Genomic DNA, 17,035 nt, shown 5'->3' with positions numbered 1-17,035 from the left:
GAATTTTTATTAATGCTAAATTATTTTATGTTTAGTTTCCTTACGATAACAACCAAACGTCTTCATTATTCATCTAATATCATCAGATTCAGACATCTTATATCTAACTAAATTGTTTTTTAATATTATTTTTTATTCTATATATAAGGGTGTTTTCCTGCATATGTGTGTGTGTGTGTGTGTGTGTGTGTGTGTGTGTGTGTGTGTGTGTGTATCATTGTGCAGTGGTGCAGTGTCTGTGGAAACCAGAAGATTCCTTGAAACTGGAGTTACAGATGGTTATGAGTCACCATGTAGGTGAGGGGAATGAAACCCAAGGCTTTGGATGAGCAGCCAGTGGTCGTAAACACTGACCCATCTCTCCAGCCTCTAACCTGACATTTCCATCACAGTGTAGATCCTTCTATAATGCAAAACTGAAAGTTAAGGGAAGCAAATAATAATACAGTCCTGTGGATTCTTTTCTGTTGTTGTAACTGAGTACCTGAGGTTGGGTGATAAGTAAAGAAAGTAAGTGTACTTCTTACAATTCTGGAAACATTGTGTCAGAGGCTACTGAGGATGTACTTGCTGCATCAGAACAAGCCAGCAAAAGAGATGGGAAGACATCACCTGTGCTAACCCATGTGTCTTTGCTTCACCATAATCCTCTTCCTCATCATCATCCTCATTTCACCCTCTTTTTCTACTCTCACTTCTTCAACCACTAGCATTTCTCCTCTTCCTCTTCCTCCTTCCTCCCCTCCTCCTCCTCCCCTCCTTCTGCAACTATCAATTAGATCATGGAACAGAACCTGGATTATCCTGTCTGACCCTAATTATCCTTAAAAGGCTTTACCTTCAAAGGCCATTAACGCTGGGAATTAGACTTTAACATAAATTTTGGGAGGGGAAAATCTCAGACCATTGCAAGTCCTAGAATAATGCATAAATTAGAAACGTTTTAGTTACAAGTAGCAGAAAGTAACAATTAAAACACAAGGATGTTACTTAACAAAAACTAGATAGAATCCAGCCCAGAACAGAGTAGATGGCTCAATGGTACAGCTGAGGAAATGGAATTCTTCACTTTTTAGTTTAGTCATCCTTCCATTGGAAGCCATTGTGGTTCCAATGTTCTTCATCAAGGTCAATGACAGTTACCAAAGATCCAAACATAGATTCCTCATACAGGGATAGTATTTTCTGATCTTTTAAGTGTACTTCATTTTCAACAGCAGTATTGAAGTAGTTCAATAGAAGTTTCTAGTAGTATCATGCAACACAGACTCACTCATGTGGTGTTTTGCTGAGGAAAGACCCAAGAGAGGACACATGATGTGTGGAGAGAGTATGAAAGGACTCAATGGACCATGAAGGTTCACTTGCTACTTTTGCAACACTTTGGTGGTCTTGCATCTTCGCTCATCTTCACTTTGTTGAGAGAAGCACAGCAGAGAACTTCTCCTGGCATCCCCTGCTGGTCCTACTCATTCCTGCTGACTAGTGCTGATTCAGCAGAGGTCTGGCAATTTCTGCTGTATCCTGCCACTGCTGATTTGTGTTTCGTATTCTGACACTACTGAACTGGACTGCTGGTATCCTGACAACAAAGACTGGAATTACCCCAAAGAACTACTTCTAAACAGGTCCATATCCCCTTCTCCTATTTACCATCTTTCTTCCCTAGTTTTGGATGGTGGGCTAAAAGAGGGGTCAAAGCATTTGAGAACACTTCTTAAAGTGGGTTTTTTAAAAGTCTAAGCTTCCAATCTCAGACAAGTCATTAGTAAAAAGCAACAGGTTACCACATCATTTTACACAAGATATAACTTACCCCCTGTATTAGTAACTTTTCTATTGCTGTAATAGTACAATGTGACCAAGACAGCTTACAGAAAGCTTATTTGGGCCTATGGTTCTGAGTAAGTGTTAGGAGTGTTGGGAGTCCACAATGGCAGGGCCAGGATAGCAGCATGTGGCAGACATGGTAGCTGTAGACATGTAGGTCAGACATGAATGCTGAGAGCTCACATCTCAAACTACTAGCTGGAAACTGAGATCTGTGTAGAGTGTATACCTGTGAAACCTCAAAGCCCCCACACAGTGATGCATATCATCCAACAAGGCCACACCTCTTAAACCTACCCAAACATTGCCACCAACCAGGCAACAAGAATTTAAACATTTGAGCCTCTAGAGGACAGTCTCATAAACCATCACACACCCTGAAGCAAGGGGAGCTTGCATGTCTAAAAGGCAGACAACAAGAGTTTCCCACCAGTGTGTACAGCTATTTTTAAAGCCAAATACAGAACTCAATTTTGCCACTTGCAAACTACAGTCAAAGAGCACGAGAAATGAAAATTTTGGAAATTTGTATGTTCCCATGAATATAGTATAAGTTATCGAGTGTTCTGATTTTGGGAGAAATGACATATCTAATGACAATGGTGAGAAACAAGTGCCACTATTAATTTGTCCTTGACAAGGGGGAATAAAAGAAAAAAAGTTTGTCCTACGATTCAATGATTAGGATCTGCAGCCTTTGGCACTGTTGGGACATAGGAAAATCTTTAAGACATGAGGGCTACTGAGAAGAAAAGAGATAATTAAGGTATTCCCTTGGAGTAGATAGGGGTACTTTAGCCACTTCTGAATTCTCTCCCTTTTCTTTCTGGCAGTCATGAGGTATGAAGTACCACAGGGCCACAGATACAATGTGACAGGGCCAAATGACCATGTATTGGAAACTCTTTATCCATAAGTCAAAATGATCCTTTTCTCCTCAGAAATTGGTTGTCTCTGAATTTTGTCACAGGGATAGAAGTTGACAAACATAGCTTAGAACCACAAAAATTAAAAATGAAAAAGAAAAATGTAGAAACCAACCTGAAGTTTAAAGTCTGAAGTGCAAAGTTTTAAGAAAGTGTCTCAAATAAGGTTTATGTCTATTAGTTCTCATCAGTGGGATCCAGCAAAACCAATGGCCAGCATATTTCTTCCATCTACTTCATGCCTCACTAAAACATACTGTAAAGCTTTTAAGAAGTTTAAAATAGGGGCTTGAATAGATGGTTCCGTGGTTAAAAGCATATAATATTCAGGCCAAGGACCTAAATTTGATTCCCGTCACCCATATCAGGCAGCATCCAACTGCCTATAACTCTAACTCTAGGTGAACTGATATCCCTCTCTCCTCCTCCTCCTCCTCCTCCTCCTCCTCCTCCTCCTCCACACACACACATACACACACACATATATATATATACATATACTTGTATATATATATATATATTTTAAATAAAGTTCAAAGCACATCTCCAAGTTGATAGCAAAAGCACATGGGTACCATGCCTACATTTCCTGCTAAAGTTATATAATGTTTTGAATACAACAGAGAAGGGGTCACACTTAAAATATGAAAAAGAAATCATAATACTGAATTGAGCAATGGTCTCTATTAGGTTGACACATGCTACAAACTGAAACAAAGCTGCCACAGAGTATCAATTTAGCAATTTAGTCAGTCAATAAATCTCTCCAGATTTGTGGCTGGTATTTACTAATAGAAAAGAGAACACAATATAAAATTGAAGCTACAATATGCTGTATGATGGGAATGGAATTAATACTATCTGTTTGTGATTTTATTGATTTTTGTTTTGTTTTGTTTTGTTTTGTGTTTGTTTGTTGAGTCAGTCAAATTTCTCTTTGTAGCACTGGCTGTCCTGGAACTTTATAAACCAGGCTGGTCTCAAACTCAGAGAGCCACCTGCCTCTGCCTCCCAAGTGCTAGGACTAAAAAGCGTGCACAATAACACATGGATGGAATAAATTTTTTTAAAAAGCCTGATACTCAAATCTCTGAATTCAAGCAAATGTTTGGTTGAAAACAGAAATTTAAATATGAAATGAGTTGGAACTTCATTATCTTATCCTTTCCATGGTATGTCAACTGGGACAAAAACAAATAAAGCAAGGAAGACCTCTGAAGCAATACTCTCTCCTCCTCCTCTCCTCCTCTCCTCCTCCTCCTCTCCTCTCCTCTCCTCTCCTCCCCTTTCCCTTCTTCTTCTTTCCTCCCCTCTCCCCTCACCTCCTCTGCTTTCTTCTTCTCTCCTGCCCCTAAGCCCCCCTCCTCTTCCTTGTTCTCCCTTCCTCTCTTCCCTCTCCTATATTTCTCTATCTCTCTGTCTGTCTGTCTCTGTCTGTTTCTGTCTCTTTCTCTTCCTCCCTCAGTCCCTCCCTCAGTGAAATACTCCTGTTACTGGTGGCCTTGTGGCCAGGATCACTGTCCAGTGTTTCCAGGTTCCTGGCCTCTTTGTCAAAGAACTGAAATGAAGGCTTACACAGAATACTAAAGTAGTAATTTAACTTTATTCAAAGACAAAGAAAAAGCAACTCACAAGCAATTTCAAAGGTGAGAGGTAGCCTCATGAGTGAGCACACTCAAGGGCCCCAGAGTTACTACCTGAGTCTTCTTTCTGTGAAATCTTAAAAAGTTGGAGTTTGATTGCTAGGGCTATTGTCTGTGTAGTTCTCTAGATTGATTGACAAATTAGTTATATAACCTTTCATCTACAATGTGTGTCCTTTTCCATAATGCATCTAATTTGAATCACGTTCACACACCCACCTGTGCATAAGCTTAAGATGGTAAATAGGCTGTCTACCATAAAAGTTCACTTTGAGAATGCAGTTCACTTCCTTGAACATGCTCCCAAAAGTACTTCAGACCAAATCAATCTCTCTACCTGGACATAACTACAGCTCAGTTGAATATAATCTGATCTTTGACAAAGAAGCCAAAAATATACAATGGAAAAAAGAAAGCATCTTCAATAAATGGTGCTGGTCTAACTAGCTGTCTGTATGTAGAAAATGAAAATGGACCCATATTTGTCACCTTGGACAAAGCTCAAGTCCAAGTGGATCAAGGCCCTCAACATAAAACCAGATAGACTCAATCTAACAGAAGAGAAAGTGGGAAAGAGCCTTGAATTCATTGGCATAGAGGGGAATTTCCTAAACAGAACTCCAATGGCTCATGCCCTAAGATCAAGAATTGATAAATGGGACATCATGAAACTAGAAAGCTTCTATAAGGCAAAGGACATAGTAAGACAAATCAGCAACCTGCAGATTGGGGGAAAAATCTTCACTAACCCCACATACGATAGAGGGTTAGTATACAAAATATGTAAAGAGCTCAAAAAGCTAACCACCTAAATTCCTGTGTAGGGCAGGGACTTAGCTATCCATGCCAAGGTTGGATCAAGGACTGCCTAGAATCTAATTTAGCTATATGTCAAAAAAAATCAATCCTTAGGAGCACTTGTAATAAAGAAATATTAAGGGAAAGCACATAGATCTGTTTACCAACTAAAGCAAGGACATTGAAGCCTTCTTTATACAGGATGCCACGATTCCAGGAGACTGTTTCTGTGAACTTTTCGACTCCGGACAAAGACTTTGGATTTTAAAAAGATTGAACTTTTAATATGTAAAAACTGTGGGATGTTTAAAATTATTTAGATCTTGGGGATGAATAAGAATGTAAGGGTTGAGGCTTACTAGTGATGTGTTTGTGTGTGAAGTTGACAAGGGGTCAATTGTACTGGCTAGTTTTGTGTCAACTTGACACAGCTGGAGTTATCACAGAGAAAGGAGCTTCAGTTGAGGAAATGCCCACATGAGGTCTAGCTGTAAGGCATTTTCTCAGTTAGTGATCAAGGGGGAAAAGGCCACTTGTGGGTGGGAACATCCCTGGGCTGGTAGTCTTGGGTTCTATAAGAGAGCAAGCTGAGCAAGCTAGTAAAAAACATTCCTCCATGGCCTCTGCATCAGCTCCTGCTTTCTGACCTGCTTCCTTTGGTGATGAACAGCAGTGTGGAAGTGTAAGCCGAATAAACCCTTTCCTCCCAAAAAAAAAAAAAAAAAAAAAAAAAAGCTAACCACCAAAAAAAAAAAAACAAACAAAAACAACAAACAAACAATCCAATCAAAAAATGAGGTATAGAACTAAAACAAGAATTTACAACAAAGGACGACTCTCACATGGCTGAGAAGCACCTAAAGAAATGTTTAAAGTCCTTAGTGATCAGAGAAATGCAAATCAAAACAACCCTGAGATTAAAAAAATCAGAATGGCTAAGACTGAAACCTCAGGTGACAACACATGTTATCAAGGATGTGGAGAAAGAGAAACACTCCTCCATTGCTGGTGGGATTACAATCTGGTACAGTCACTCTGGAAATAAATCTGGAGGTTCCTCAGAAAATTAGAAATAGATCTACCTGAAGACCCAGCTATATATACTTGTGCATATACTTATATACAACTATATATGTATATATATACATATATATACATATATGTGTGTGTGTGTGTGTGTGTGTGTGTGTGTGTGTGTGTGTGTGTGTGTATGTGTATACTTGTACATATATATACTGGGGCATATACCCAAAAGATGCCCCACCATGCCACAGGGACATGTGTTTCACTATGTTCATAGTGACCTTATTTGTGATAACCAGAAACTGGAAACAACCTAGATGTCCCAAGACAAAAGAATGAATACAGAAAATGTGGTTCATTTACACAATGGAATACTACTCAGCTACTAAGAATGAGGACATCCTGAGTTTTGCAGACAAATGAATGGAACTAGAAAATATCATCCATCCTGAGTGAGGTAACTCAGGCCTAAAAGGACATGCATGGTATGTACTCACTAATAAGTGGATATTAGCCAAAAAGAAAAAGTACAGGACACTCAAGATACAGTCCACAGAACTCAAAAAGGTTAACAAGCTGAAGAGCCCAAGTGAGGATGCCTCAGTCCCACTTGGGAAGGAGAAGAAAGCAACCACAAGCCTGGAGGGAGGGATCTGGGAGAGAAAGTGGACAGGGTCGGGAGGGTCTAGAGAGTACCAGATATCTGAGAGGTAAGAGACTCTCAGGAACCAAAAGGAAGGACCTTAGAGGAGATGCACTATAGTGAGGAGAAGGAACTTGGAGAGCCCATCTCCAGCAGAAAGACAGGGCATCAGGTGAGGGATGGGATTGCTTTCCCACAGTCAAAACTCTGACCCATAATTGACCTTGTCTGAAAGAACTGCAGGGATGGAAATGGAGAAAAGCCTGAGGAAAAGAAGGCCCAGCGACAGGCCCAAAGTGGGATCCAGCTCAAGGGGAGATCCCAAGACCTGACACTATTACTAAGGCTATGGAGTGCTCACAAAAAAGGAGTCTATCATGATTGCACTCTGAAAAACCCAACAAGCAGCTGAAAGAGTCAGATGCAGATATTTGTACACAACCAAAGGACAGAGCTGCTGACCCCTGTGGTTGAATTAGGGAAAAGCTGGAAGAAGCAAAGCAAGAGGGAGACCCTGGAGGATTTCCTTTTATTTTTAAAGAAATGACTCATTTCTTATTTTTTCTATTTTTAAATATTAAAATTTTTCCTTTCATCATGATGACAAGCATTTGGGTTCTCTAGGGAACACAGTATGTATACGGAGGATAATCAGTCACTTGTAGACTTCAATTCAGGTATTTCCCAGATGAGTACCACTTAGGTAAGTGCCTTGAGAGCAGTCAGGTGCACTAAACCACCACAAACAAGAAAAAAAATATGTATTTGTGAGTAAGTTGTTATATACATTACGTGGAGTCCAAGAAATTATATTTAGAATCAGCATCACTGCTCAACCATAACTGTGCGATATTTTACGTGGTTCCTTCTCCTTATCACTCACATGTACTCAAATCTGTGACACATTCAAGCAGACTACAGAACTCTAAGGCACAGTTTACAGTGTCCGAGGCGATGCAAATCATCCGCTCAGACAACTGATCATTTCCCTGTGAAATCCTGGCTCACACATGTCTCTGGGCTCTAAGTAGTCACACCCTACTCATTCATATTTTTCCAATGAGATGACATGGGAGGAAGAGGAAGTGGAAATTTTTCTTTTTAGAGAAAAATAAGGGTGAGGAGGGATTGGTCAACAGACTGAAGCTCTTCAAGCAAATCTAAATATAGTGATGATGTTTCAGATGCTCCCGGAAGGGAAAAAGAGAAAAACGCTGCCTCATACCTTTCTCTCTCTCTCTCTCTCTCTCTCTCTCTCTCTCTCTCTCTCTCTCTCTCTCTCTCTCTCTCTTTCCTAGCTTCTTCCATCTCTGGACCAATTCATTCCAGAATCTCAGCTAAGATCCTCTTCTGGGGAGCTAAAGAAAGTACCCAAGGAGCTAAAGGGATCTGCAACCCTATAGGTGGAACAACAATATGAACTAACCAGTACCCCCAGAGCTCGTTTCTCTAGCTGCATATGTAGCAGAAGATGGCCCAGTCGGCCATCATTGGGAAGAGAGGCCCCTTGGTCTTGCAAACTTTATATGCCCCAGTACAGGGGAACGCCAGGGCCAAGAAGTGGGAGTGGGTGGGTAGGGGAGTGGGGGGAGGGGTATGGAGGACTTTTGGGATAGCATTTGAAATGTAAATGAAGAAAATACCTAATTTTTTTAAAAAATCCTCTTTTGGGCCAATCCCTAGCTAGGGAGGTAGAAGGAGAAAGAACCCTTAGCTCTCATGAAGAGACCAAGAATAATGATTAAAATCTCACATGCAAAGAACCATGCCAGAGATGTCTACAGAGTATTTTGGACTCATCAAAGTTATAGCACTAGGAGAAGTCACAGAAGGACTCTTAGAAGCAGTGACATGTGGCTGAAAATGAGGTGTCTTGTGAATCAAGTGCCAGGAAGGCCCAGTTTTCCTTCCTGGTTTTCCCAGAAGGTCTCCGATGCTACCAGCCCCACAGCATATTTCTTTAGGATGAATCATGAGAATCCCAGACGTCTGCCAAGTGACATCTCTAACAGCATCGCTAAGGAGAGCAATTAACTCGCAATTTTCCTTTATTACTGCACTCATGCACATAATTAAATATTCTTAACACACTTATTTCACGGCATTTTATGAAGAATGATAAGACTGTGTTGCCTTATACTAACGATAATATAATTGGCCACCAGTTTCACACGCTTTGATGTATTCTTTCTAAAAATTATTCAGGAATTAAAGTTTAATGTCAGTTGAAGATTCCACCAAGGCTCTTCCTCTTAATCATCACTGCTGGATTTTATTTCTCAGTGGAAAAACATCTTTAAGGGCTTGCCTTGGGTACGTGTCTTCAAATTTACTATATATGTGTAATGATATATATCACTAATCTATTTATCATTAATATATTTAACATCATTCTGTCATTAAGGAGCCAATGGTTCCTCAAAAAAAAAAATCCTAAGGGATTTTGCCACTTTTCACACTTTGCTTTCAGTACCTGGTAAGTAGTTCTCATCAGGATATGCAGACTGTAAAGCTTTTGAACAGTTACCTCATGCCCTAAGCAGGAAACCCAACACCACCAAACTTTTTCCTGCTCAAAACTATTCAAGATGTTGTGCAAAATTATCTTCAAGCTATAAGTAAAAGATATAAGACACAGAGAAGTTTAATGTTGAGACTTTTTTGTTATGCAATCTGTCTTGCTATATATGCAAATATTCCAAATGAAAAAATTGAAAATATGAAACAATCCTGTCCTCAGACATTTTACAAGAGATATACACAATTACTTGAATTATTTTATCTTTAGCATACATATACTGTGTATGACATATGTGATATATTTGATATATAGAGAAAACAAAGTATGTGAGTGTGTGTGTGTGTGCACGTGCGAGCGCAAGCGCTCATATGTACATGCCTGTGTGCACACATGCATTCACATGCTCAGGTATACATAGTTACATTTATATACTTTTTATATACTATATTATTTCACATATAGAATTCACATATATAATGTAAAAACACACAAAGATGTTCACATATGATGTAATTATCAATGTAAAGACACAGCAAGAATTGTTTAATCTTATGTCTCATCTCTATATCATAAATATAAAAAATTGTTTCCCTCAAATCTTTTTCATGAAAATATTTATTCCAACATGGAAAGTTCCAGCCTCACAGTGTAGTCTGGTGGTGAAGTCCATGGCAAACAGTTTCCAGGTTTCATGTCCAACACCAAAACAAAAAGCATCATTCCTAATACAATTCCTCCAGCCTCCTCTGAAAGGGCAGAACCCACTCTTAACCCCTGAGCATGTTTTGAGTTCCCGAATTTTGCTTTTAGTCTCTAACATTTTATATGAAGTTATTGGACATAACTGAGGACCCAGCTATACTACTCCTGGGAATATACCATGTTGGGCAGAAGATGTTCCAACATGTAATAAGGACACATGCTCCACTATGTTCATAGCAGCTTTATTTATAATAGCCAGGAGCTGGAAAGAACCCAGATGTCCTTCAACAGAGGAATGGATACAGAAAATGTGGTACATTTACACAATGGAACTATTAAAAATGATGAATTCATGAAATTCTTAGGCAAATGGATAGAACTAGAAAATATCATCCTGAGTGTGGTATCCCAATCACAAAAGAACACACATGGTATGCATTCACTGATAAGTGGATATTAACCCAGAAACTTGGAATACCCAAGATACAATTCACAGACCACTTGAAGCTCAATAAGAAGGAAGACCAATGTGTGGGTGGTTCAACCATTCTTAGAAGGAGAACAAAATACTCACAGGAGCAAATATGGAGATCAAGTGTAGAGCAGAGACTAAAGGAAAGGCCACCCAGAGGCTGTCCCACCTGGGGATTCATCCCATATACAGTTACCAAACTGAGATACTATTGTGAATGCCAAGAAGTGCATGCTGAAAGGAGCCAACCATTGGACTGAGCACGGGGTCCTGAATAGAGGAGTTAGAGAAGGGGCTAAAGGAGTTGAAGGGGTTTGCAACCCCAGAGGAAGAACAACAATAGCTACCAACCAGATGCCCCTTCCCAGATCTCCCAGGAACTAAGCCTGGAACAAAGGAGTACACATGGCTCCAGCTACATATGTAGCAGAGGGTGGCCTTGTCCTGCATCAATGGAAGGAAAGGTCCTTGGTCCTATGAAGGCTCAATAGATGCCCCAGTGTAGGGGAATACCATGGCCAGGAATTGGGAGTGGATGGGTGAATGGAGGAACACCCTCATAGAAGCAGGGGGAAGGAGAATGTAATAGGGTGTTTCCAGGAAGGAGGGAAGCTGGGAAAGGGCATAACATTTGAAATGTAAATAAAGAAAATACCCAATAAAAATTTAAAAGAAAAAGAGTACCATAATAAATAAATAAATAAATAAATGTTGCAACCTGCTGCTTTTTAAGGAAAGTAAATTTAGCTTTAATATATTCTGTATTCCAAGAGAAAAGTTTACGTTTCAAACAATATCTCTCTTATATCACAGATTCTTATCAATATCTCTTGCTTGCTAGGATCCAATTTGTGCTTTAAAAAAAAAGGCTGTTGTACTGGCTGGTTTTGTGTGAACTTGACACAGGTTGGAGTTATCACAGAGAAAGGAGCTTCAGTTGAGAAAATGCCTCTAAGAGATCCAGCTGTAAGGCATTTTCTCAATTACTGATCAAGGGGGGAGGGCCCCTTGTGGGTGTTACAATCTCTGAGCTGGTAGTCTTGGGTTCTATAAGAGAGCAGGCTGAGCAAGCCAGGGGAAGCAAGCCAGTAAGTAACATCCCTCCTTGGCCTCTGCCTCAGCTCCTGCTTCCCGATTTGGTTGCCTTCCAGTCCTGGTTTCCTTTGATGATGAACAGCAATGTGGAAGTGTAAGCTGAATAAACCCTTTCCTCCTCAACTTGCTTCTTGGTCATGATGTTTTGTCCAGGAATAGAAACCCTGACTAAGACAGCTGTGTAATACCTGGTAAGGAACTCTGAAACAATACCATTGTCTTTAGCCTGAAGTCAGAGGACAGTCTCTCATTCTTTGCTTGTTTGTTTTGTTTATCTTTTGTTTTGATAGTCTAATTACACAGACCAAGTTAGTCTGAAATTCACAGTGTGATCCAAGCTGGTCCTGAACTCTTGATCCCCCTACTTCAGTTTCTCAACTACTAGGATTATAAGCATGTGTCACTTCACTGAGAAGGATACATCTCAGTAACTCTATCTAAATCTAATTCTTAATACTTTCCAAACCTCAGCTACGCTACACTTGGAGGAAAATATTTTTGCATTAGACAGTTTGTAGAACTAAGAAGTCTCAGATACCTAGTTCATAAAAGCATATTGCTTCTTTCCTTACAGACATAACTAGATGTTATCTTGCAAAAATAATAAATATATATAAACATATATGTGCATATATATGACATGCAATCTGAAGTGTTAAGTCTTTGCTTGAAACACTGCATGCACCAAAAGCTGGTTTTATTGGTTCGTTATTCTAGCTCAAAATTACTCCAAGACAATTTATCTCACACTTTTCTTAAGCTGGTTTTGGCCCAAGCAAGTTGGCTAAGATTGTGCAAATAATCTTCTGCTTTAATTCTTTTGTTGTTTTTTATTTTGTTCACGGTTCTCTTTAAGGTCAGTGCAGAATGATTTATCCAAGCGAATCATTTATCTCTGCAGTGGCTGAACCAGAGTTAAGTTGTATCATTCTTTACTCAGTGTTGCTAATGCCCCGTCATTAACCATAAACCACCTGGGATTTTGCAGCTCTGTTGTGTATTCCTGGTTGCCATGCTAGAATAGAGGTCCACGGGCAGAATTAAGCACTTGCTTGTTACTGTCATGCAGGAGGGGAGACTGAATTTTCCAGGACCTTTGGTCTTGAGATCAGAGGGTTTGCCCACAAGGCTCATGCACGAGCTTCTGTAATTATGAACAGCGGCAGGCGAGCAGGAGCATTGCAGCACACTCTGTCTTCTTCCCCATGAACAGGCTATTTATTCTTAAGGAGAAAAATGACCAGAGAAAGGCTAACAAGCTGCCAAACATGTAATATCTACCATTAGCTCCAAAACACAGAATTCATTGAAGTTTTGGTTTCATGGGAGGAAAAAAAAAGATTTTCACGTAAAAGAGTTCTTCTAACCCTTGCTGTTCACAGCCTGCCACTTGGCAATTCCTTCTGGTTATCCCCTACTTTCTTGTGTTTATTCATTTATTTCCACTCAAGTATTCAGTAGCAAGACAAACAGTAGAATAAAGTGTTCTCAAAGTTAGTTTCCAAAGCACACCAATTTCCAGAGATACTCCAAGATTTCCATACAATTGAATCTTAGTTGTATGCTTTTATAGTTTTCAAGAATTGGTGGAGATTAGTGTGCTGTTTTTCTCAGTTGAATGCGTTGCTCCGGGCATTTTCCCTCATATTCTGTTCTGTGCACTGTTTATCAGCATTCAGCCATTCTATGAGGCCATTATTTATGCTATAAGTTTACTTTCTTAGCTACTTTAAGTTAAATTTAGCAGTGGTGGGTGATTCTGCAAAAATGACTCTGACTTTCTGAAGTTCTTCCACCTGAGCATGTCTGGGTGTTTACATTTCTTTCTGCTTACAATTCCTAACAAAATCTCTTTCCTCAAGGCCACCTCTAATCTCATTCCTCCATGAAAACCTTTCATTGACATCTCATTGCCTAATGCACAATATCCCAGCCCAGAGGCAGCAGAGCACAAGATCGTGCTGTGAGCTGCAACAGCACTTTGCTCTTGTGTGAAACTGACCGACTCCACACTTGGAAGTTCATGTGTGTAATCACAACACACAGAAAAAAAGAAAGTGCACATTTTACTCATAATGCATTCCTAGAATCTATGTGATTCATGTTCCCAAGGAAGCCACATTAAATTATTTGTGTCACTGCAAGCTGCAAACATTAAACAAGCTAAATTACAGCTAGTAGGTACAATTTTGAGCAAATAAAGCTGTAAATATGTACCTTAGAATTTCTGTATATAACAAAATTGTTTTTCATGCCAAAAAGGAAATATTATCAAATACTGTCATTATGGTTATAAGGAACTGTTGTCTGTTTGCATTTAATATGATTCTAGAATATTTTACTTAAATTTAATATTCATACTACAAACTCTAAAGAGTTTTTTAATGCTGATCATAATTAATACCTCCTAGGAGCTTCAAGAGAAGCTACTGACTCAGGGTTAGAATTAGATCTGACTCTGTGTAAAGCAAATATGCATGTGGCTTGGCCAAACTACAATCCCATAGAATTTGACACCTCAAACTTGATACAGATTAGTCGTCCACTGAACATTGAAATCACCACTGCTAAACAGAAAATTAAAAAGTATGAAATATCGAAGGAAAAGAAGGAAAAACTCAACCAACAAAGTTACATCATATGGGCAAGTCCCAGCCCAGAAATAGAGAACAAAAACCAGGAACACAAAACGCCAAGACCGTGCATTACCCCTAATGGAGAGAGGGGCTGGGCCTACAACAGGAGCATGAGTAATTTATACAGTATTGCTGATATTATACTTCTTGACCTAACCACTGGTTGCATAAGCTTATTTAGTATCTAGTAATGTATATAGTTTTCAAAACATTCACTGGGCATTAGACTACATTGCCATGAAAACAATTTCATGCAGGCAAGAGTATATGAGCATTTGAGCACATTCCCCTCCATGCTTCCTAACCTCTCATTCCCCACCCTCGCTCCCTCCTGCCCCCAAGCATCCCTTTTGTTCTCCTAGAGAGTCTTGTTTCTACTTTCCCATAATACATAGGTACATGATTTTATACCTCTACATAAAACCTGGGAACCACAAATAGAAGGAAAAAACGTATTTTTCTTTCTGAGATGATCTTAATCAGTTAATATGATTATCTACTGTGGGATAGGTCTGCAATTCTTTTTTTTCTTTTTTTTTTCTTTTGTTTGTTTGTTTGTTTGTTTGTTGTTTTGAGACAGGGTTTCTCTGTATAGCCCTGGCTGTCTTGCAACTCACTCTGTAGACCAGGCTGGCCTCTAACTCAGAAATCCTCCTGCCTCTGCCTCCCAAGTGCTGGGATTAAAGGCGTGCGCCACCACTGCCCGGTGGGTATGCTCTTCTAACAGTGTATTTTGATTTAAGATGTTTTTAAAAGATCCATGAAATCAAAGAAACCTTCCACTGCGACGTGGAAAATGCAACCTCTGAAAGGTCCTGTGTATCTCCATCAAGTCCCCAATTGAAACATGACTAATGAAAAAGCACAGATAAGCCAAGAGTCAACCACTTGAGCTGGACAACCTTTGTTCTTATTTTTTGTAATGTACTTCATTGCTGGATACATTCAGACAGGGGCTGTTAGAACACTAGGGATGAAAGGAAGTTACCATCTCAGACCACACACTGCACCAAGTAGTTGCCATGAGAGAACGTATTTGGGAAAAGAGCTCTGATCATACCTAAGTGACAGCTTGTCTCCTAGAAATTCGCTGTGGCCTCATCACTGTGAAAGTATGTTCCCCATGCTCACCATCACTTCCCCAAAACTGTTTTTTCTTTATCTGCTCTAAAGTTCGGGAACAAGCATTTTACCAACGCTTCTGGCACTGGAACCCTGTACTTCCCAGTGCGGAAGCACCAGCTCATTGCAGTGGTAACAGCTGGATGCTTGGAACATGTTCGCAAGGGACTATGCTGATCCTTCAAGTCTGGACTCTCTGCAGTTCCCAAAGAGCATATTTCTGAGATCATGTTATCTAGTTCAAGAGTCAAGCATACAGTCACTGTGGCCAGGAAGTTCAACAGGAACAAGATAAAAAAAAATGATAAATAGCCATGAAAATGTGTTTGTTGAGTGAAATAGCCAAGAAAATGTGTTTGTTGAGTGGGGTCTTGTTCCTTTGACCAAAATATAAAAAGCCCCTTTTATATAATCAGTCCTGGCAAGAATTCAACTTCCTTCTTCATGGAAATAAATGAGTACAAGAACTCACTACTGACTAAAATTTTTAATTACTTCTAGAACATTCTGCTATACAGTTCGTAGGTCCTTGCACACATTTTCCAGAAAATCATGTCTTGACATATTAAACAAACCTGTGAAACTAAGCCTATGGTTAAAGCATGATTTACCCTTACAAACATATTCCTCTTAACTTCACAGGCACAGAAAGCACTAAGATTTGAAGAATAGTTAAGTCATTTGTGCGAAAACCTTAGCTCTACCATCAAGTTAAAAGGACTTAACAAGGATCATGAAACTAATGCAAGCTTAAGCTGAGGCTGGAATCCAGGATTGTTAATTTCTAAAATACCTCAGTCACACCACATCAGGATGCCTTTAACTCATGAGCAATTACATGAAGTAATGACAGTCCAGCTTAGTGGGTTGTGCGTTGTTGCCCAATCAGAGCCAAGGGCTAGAAGCCACAGAGTAAAGTGAATTCTCTATGAACTGGATACTCTTCACAGAGAGGTATGACCTGTCAGACGTGTCTGATGTATATGCACCCACTTGAATTCCTACTACACTTGTTACACCTTAAGAAGCTAATATAAGGAAAAAATGAAATATACATGTCATGTGAATACACATATGTCCTCCCATTCTAGCATGCCACTTGGATTCTATGATGAAATTCAAGACATGAAGCCAGAGAGGTGGGTCATTGTAGTGGTTAAGCATGCTACTGCTCTTCTAGAAGACCCAAGAGCTAGGGTCAATTCTCCAACACCCCCATAGCATCTCACAACTGTAACTAGTTCCAGCAGATCTGATGCCCTCTTTCTGGCCCTCATGGATAACAGTCATACACAAAATGCACGCACACACACACACACACACAGACACACACAGACAAGCATTCACATATGTAAAATAAAACAAAGTTTTTTAAGGTCAAGACATAATTATGCAAGTGAAAGCTTCTAATTTCACTGGAAGGAAATGGAGTAATCAAGCCCACAGATAACGTCTTCTAAAATGACTGAAAGAATCAGCAAAAACAGAAACGGAACTTTCCTTCACTGTTTTAAAGCACAGCGTGTTTGTATCTCTTCTTGCTGTGTTTACTTGTCATGCTAGCCAGTAGGATACATACGTAAAAATTCGTTTTTCCAACCATGAGGTTTTCAGCAGTTAATGA

At 39.6% G+C, this 17,035-nt stretch overlaps 1 pseudogene; it reads right to left on the bottom strand.

Moving 5' to 3' along the window:
• Gm46496 overlaps positions 1-15,567 on the bottom strand; it is a 117,022-nt pseudogene extending 101,455 nt beyond the window's left edge.
• Between the last annotated feature and the right edge of the window lie 1,468 nt (positions 15,568-17,035).

Source organism: Mus musculus, chromosome 15 (assembly GCF_000001635.26).
Source record: "Mus musculus strain C57BL/6J chromosome 15, GRCm38.p6 C57BL/6J".
Classification (NCBI taxonomy): Eukaryota; Metazoa; Chordata; class Mammalia; order Rodentia; family Muridae; genus Mus; species Mus musculus.
Note: the sequence above shows the minus strand (reverse complement) of the source record. Positions and strands in the feature narration are given on the sequence as shown.